The sequence below is a fragment of the Meleagris gallopavo genome, chromosome 3, assembly GCF_000146605.3.
Source record: "Meleagris gallopavo isolate NT-WF06-2002-E0010 breed Aviagen turkey brand Nicholas breeding stock chromosome 3, Turkey_5.1, whole genome shotgun sequence".
In the NCBI taxonomy this organism is placed as follows: domain Eukaryota; kingdom Metazoa; phylum Chordata; class Aves; order Galliformes; family Phasianidae; genus Meleagris; species Meleagris gallopavo.
The window spans coordinates 49,587,594-49,593,444 of NC_015013.2; positions in this window are offsets into that span (position 1 = coordinate 49,587,594).

The following is a 5,851-nucleotide window of genomic DNA, read 5'->3' on the forward strand; positions in this document are numbered from 1 at the left end:
ACCTCTATAAGAGACATCTATTTTGCTGAATCCTGGCAAATGCTAATTGCAGTTCATTCAGTTATGCTGAAACTGATTTCTGACAGCTTTCAAACTCTGCAAATACATAGCATAAACTTGCATCATGAAGAAGACTGAAACCTCTTGCCATTACCCAAGTATGTAATGACAATATTGTGATATCAGCACTTCTACACCAGACTCACTTTTGGCCTTGACATGAAGCTGTAGGCACCAGCATCTTCACAGAGGGTTTCCCACTATGGGGTCTCCCCAGTATGGGCAAAGTGGGTAAGTCAAAAATACAAAGGATTTTCTTCCTCAGTCAGTACTGTGTAATAAATCATGACCTCCCAAGAGGGCTCTTTTCTCCCTTCCCATATCCATTACTTTCCATGTGATCTCCCATTTTTTCTCTCTGGAGAAGGAGAAGAAGAGGCCCAGACACAAGCATGTAACAGTACTTTTAATTTTCTTTGGCCTTGCTCCACTGCTTTGAGTCCTTTTGCAGATTTCATTGCCAAACTCTCTCTTGGCTAATGTTTCTCCATTATCGTTTTTCCTGTACGAAATGTGTATTTGTAGAAGTGGTTGGCAGGCACTGAGTGCCTGGATAGATATGAATAGTTTGATATTAGAGGTAGTGGCTACTGAACATATTTAATCTCTCCTTCTCCATTAGGCTTTTTCATTTTCCCATCTGCTTGCACTGGGGTTGCATTTGTGTAATTCAGTTACAAAGCTCCTGCAACGTGTCTCTGAGAGCTGGTGTCTGGATGAGGTGCTTTCAGTAAGTGCTATTTGGTCAACCAGGAGATCACAGTGGGCAGCTCCTGTACCTGATCGGACAAACAGGCTATTTGCAGCTGCACTGAACACAGGTGTTGACAAAGATAGAGCACTGTTATAGCAATTTTTGCCCTAATCAGGTTTCCCTAGCAACAGGAGTCTTAAGTTCAGAGTGACATCTTATTTCTACTAATCTTTTATTTTGTTTTCAGTGGGTAATTGCAGGCAAATCCTCCAGCAGCTGTTGTGAAGCAGGATGGTCAATACATCTCATTCTGATGCCTGCAAAGAAAAATATATTAGGGAACAGTGTCAACCAACCAAGACTTTTAGCTCAGCTACTTGATCTGCATATTAGTTAGTATTATCTGAATAGATATCTGCTCTTTCTTCACAAAATTATGACATACAATAGCAATTAAGTATCATTCTTCTCAAATACATGATTAAATAGAAGTACAGATTACATTACTGAGGCTGAGGTTTATCATTTACACAGGAGACCTGAAAATCTGGTTCTTATCATGTGTCTCCATAGCAGTGTGGACTTTGTCATCACTCAGGTGTTTTCATCCCTATAACTATCAGGAGGAAGAACAAAAGAAAACAGGCTACTTACTTCTCTTGTCTGCACTAGCCGAACAGCAGCCTTAGCTTCTGAGTACTGTACAAAATTTGGAAAGAGCAGTTAACATCTGATGAGAGACTTAAAGAATGCTTGCAATCATCTGGCAATAATTGCAGGAACAAGCTGTTATAACGCAAAACACAGCACCATTCAGTTCACATTAGATCAGCTCTCTGTCATGCATATGTTTTACAAAGGGAACACTACAATATCTACACAGGCTCCAAATGTTTTCTGGGAGGAAGTGTCAGGTATAGATAGAAAAACTGAATGATAGAAAGTAGTTATGATTAGTTAAGATATACGAGGGCTAAAAGTCATAACAGACATGTTAAAAGAGCGTAGGACATTTCTCCTGAGTTTTACTTTGCTTTGGAACTCATGCTTCTTGCTAGGACCAACAAAGTCTGGCTTTGTCTGTGGGTTTTACTTCCATAAGGCAGAGACAACTTTGATGAGAAGAAGACTTAAAAGACACAGGATGATGTGGTGTACGTGGTTGTTACTTTTCAGAGCAGTGAATAAGCATGTCCTTTCTTATGAGAGAAACGTTTGATTTTGAAAGGTCCAATGAATCTAATACTTTTCTTACTATGCAATTTGGTGGATTTTTTCAAGGAATAAAACTGGTGATTTAACACCTAAAGACAAGAGACAAAGAACTGGGGAAAAAGTTAGTATTCATCTTAATGCTGACTAAAATGAGAAATTTGTCCAAAACTGATCTCTGCTAATTTAGTTTGTGAAACAAAAGATCAATTTCATGTAATTTGTTGCCAGTCTGAAATTGAGGATGAGTTTTGGACTTCTTGAGAAATATTCAAAAATCTGGAGATGGAGCACGAGAAAGAGAAGAAAGGGCAGAGAGGAAAGGACTAAAAGCTTGTATTTCTGATCGGTATGGTCTTCCAGGAACTAAAATAGCACATTTCAAGCTGCTTGCTGGTTGCTTTCTGTAGTGGGAGTCCCCTCTGGCATTTATGTCTCAAATACTCCCTTTGGCTGCTCAGCCTGAGACTTAATAAGCAAGGACACAAGCTACTAACAAAACAAGAAGTGTTTCAGTTATTATTCAATCTTAGAGCAACACTTAGAGCACTTTCTTTGTTTATTTAACTCAGGTAAGTGTAGTGCAGGCAAACCCAAGATAGTAAGATACATCCGTCCCAACCACAGAATGTTTTTTCCTATAGCTTTCAGGCATACACACAGATCTGTAACCTAATCAGTGAGCACCTCCCTGCAGTATTCCCTGCTAAGAATTCTGTCTGATTTGTCTGAAACTGCTCAGACTTCCTATACTTCTCTTTTTTTCTCTATATGTCTGCTTACTGACCAACATAAGTGTCTAGAAAAAACATGCAAACCCAGCCCACAGTTTTCTATCAGAGAGTGTAGAACAGAGAAGCATCATGCTGAGAAAGACCTCAGAAAGTCATCTGCTCCTTTTCCCTTTCAAAGACAGGATCAACCACCAAATCTGACAGATTTCCCTACCTCGTGCCTCTCCAGGAATATGTACATGTAAAATTCTCCAATGGAAAACTCTCCAAACAATACCTTCCCTATTTCATCACTTACAAATGTTCCCAGTTTTTCATATGGATGTTCCTATTGCAATTTAAATCTACTATATTTCAGTCTTTAAATAGCAGAGGGCATTTTTTATATGTGTCAAACTGCCTCCTTCCAAGCCTCTCTTCTGTAGATGAAGAATTATTTAGGTTGATCAGCTTAGTCTTCCCAGCATCAAGTTTTCTAGACACCTGAGCATTCTTGTTGCTCAGCCTGTGGACTGTCTCCAACTGGCCTATCTCCTTCTAAAAGTTCAGTGCCCAAATCTCAGAGTATTCTGAGTAGAACAGAAAAATAAATCTCTACTTGAGCTTTATTGTTTGAGGCTATCATGAAGAACCTTGCTCCTGGTTGACATCTTTTTAGGGGATGCTCCAGCTGCAGTGGGAAGCAGCTCATGGGGTCATCTTACTCCTACAGTGTGGTCTGTGGGGCTCTTTGGAGAAACTAACAGACCCTGTAGGATTTAGGCTGGCAAACACTTCCTGATGTAAGCAGTGAAATGTGTAGTCTGTTACATATACCAGTGCTGATGCCAGGCTATACTCGTTTTACAGTGTCCTGCTTAATTGCGTTAGCTAGGGAGCTGTCATAGAGCAGAGCAACTGCCTGTGATGGGCACAGTGTGGAGGCAGAGGGAAGGGAAAGCCAAGCGTATTCCTTGTTTCTGAGTGCTCCCAGGGGCAGAGCTGTGCATAGGAGAGACTTTTCCTCAGGGCAGCTGGTCTTGCTTACAGCCATGTGAAATTCAGGGACAAAATAACTGGTCTGTCAAGAAATTTAGCCACTGGAAGCACAGGGAAGCAGCTACCAAAGGATCTTTGTACTCTCTCAGGTCATCATCAGAGTCAGACTTTTCTCACAAAACTGTTTGTACGTCCATGTCTCATTTGGGAAGAAAAGGGAAACATTCCAGTCTGAAGGAACAAAGACTTCATTTGATTTGCTGGTTGCTGTCTTGAAAGGCTCTTGTCAGGCTGACTTTTGCCTACGGGGAGAGAATTGCCATGGTGTGAGGCTTGCAGGCAGATGGCTGGGAGCACGCACCGGGCTCAGCGCCTCCGTCAACCCAGCTGTAGCTCCCAGATTGGAAGGATCTCACGCTCTTTGCCTCTAGGTAGAAAATGTGAATGATAAGAGCCTGCCAGAAATGTCAGCTTCCGGCTGCGTGACAATTCCTCCCCAACACAAATTTAAAATAAGAGTCAGGTAAAATTGGAAATTTTCAAAGAAATATTATCTGATGGACAGTTATTAAAAGGGCATTTTCCACAGCAAAGAATGACATCCTTTCCATTCTGACAGGAAACTGTCAACCATTCCTACTTGCCGGTGCCTCAGAACCTTTCAGATGCTCTTTTCTGATCAATGACTGCTGGCTTCATCCTGTGACCCTTCTCACATACTTTCTTATGAGCCTTATCCTGCTCATTCCATCTGCCCATCTTCCCTGCTCCCCTTTTCACTCTCACTGCCCTTCTGCTTTTCGAGCAAGGAAAATAAAGCAGGTGGAAGAACTTAGCAATCAGAGATCCTCTGATGCTAACACTGCCAGCTCAGTAATGCCAGTCTTAATGTTTTTTCCTAGTTCTTTTTCTCCAGTGTTAAAATATTAAATCGCTTCTATATTTATACAATCTCTTGTATTTTGATATTGCAGCTTACACAGGAGCCAGTAAAGGCAGAGGAAAATGGGAAGGGAAGGAAACAAGAAGGAACTGTAAGAAGCTGTAACTGCTCACTGCTGTCCAAGTGGTATGCATGATTGTATGGCTGACTGTGCTAGCTCTCCATCACTGCATACTGGTACGAGATCTTGAACTTCTTAGGCAATATAATTCTATCAAAAACAACCTTAAAAACTTTTTTTTTCTTTTTTTTCTTTTTTTTCCTTCGTCTTCTTTAATGGCCTGGCCTTTAACTTTGTTATATTCCCCAGGAAGCATATTGCCAGCTTCGCAGACTTGTTAGAAGTATGGATCCTGAATAACTGTCCGTCTGGAGACATCAGAGATTGCCAATGACTAGTGGGTACTTGCTAGATCACAAGCAAGTACATGCTTGGGTACTTATCTGGGTACTGGCTTGGCCACAATTTATTCTCCAAACCTTGGGCAGCCTGCTGCCTACTGACTGCATGTCACTGCTAACATCCATTGACTGTCATTTGTCCTTCCAATACTTGAGGGAAGTTTATGATCAGGAGGGGGACTGACTTTTTATATGATCTAACAGTGGTAAGAAATGGGGAAATATCTTTAAACTAAAAGAGGGAAAATTTAGGTTAGGTGTAAGGAAGAAATCTTATACTCAGAGGGAAATGAGGCACTGGCATAGAGTGCTCAGTCTGTATCACACCCACACATTTCTTGAACACCTCCAGGGACAGTGACTCCACCACCTCCCTGGGCATCCTGTGCCAATCCCTCACACACTTTCTGAGAAGATTTTTTCCTAATATCCAACTTGAACCTTCCATGGCACAACTTGAGGCCATTCCCTCTCATCCTATCATTAGTTATACGGGAGGAGAGGCTGATCCCCATCTCACCACAACTTCCTCTTAGGGATTTGTAGAGAGCAATAAGATCTCCCCTGAGCCTCCTCTTCTCCAGGCTGAACAATCCCAGTTCCCTCAGCTGCTGAGATTTGTGCTCCAGACCCTTCACAGCTTTGTTGCCCTTCTCTGGACACATCCGGGGCCTCAATGTCTTTCTTGCAGTGAGGGGCCCAAAACTGAACACAGTATTCAAGGTATGGCCTCACTAGAAGTACAAGTACAAAGTACAGGGGGATGATCACCTCCCTGCTCCTGAGAAGCTGTGGTGCCCCATCCCTGGAGGCGCTCAAGGCCAGGTT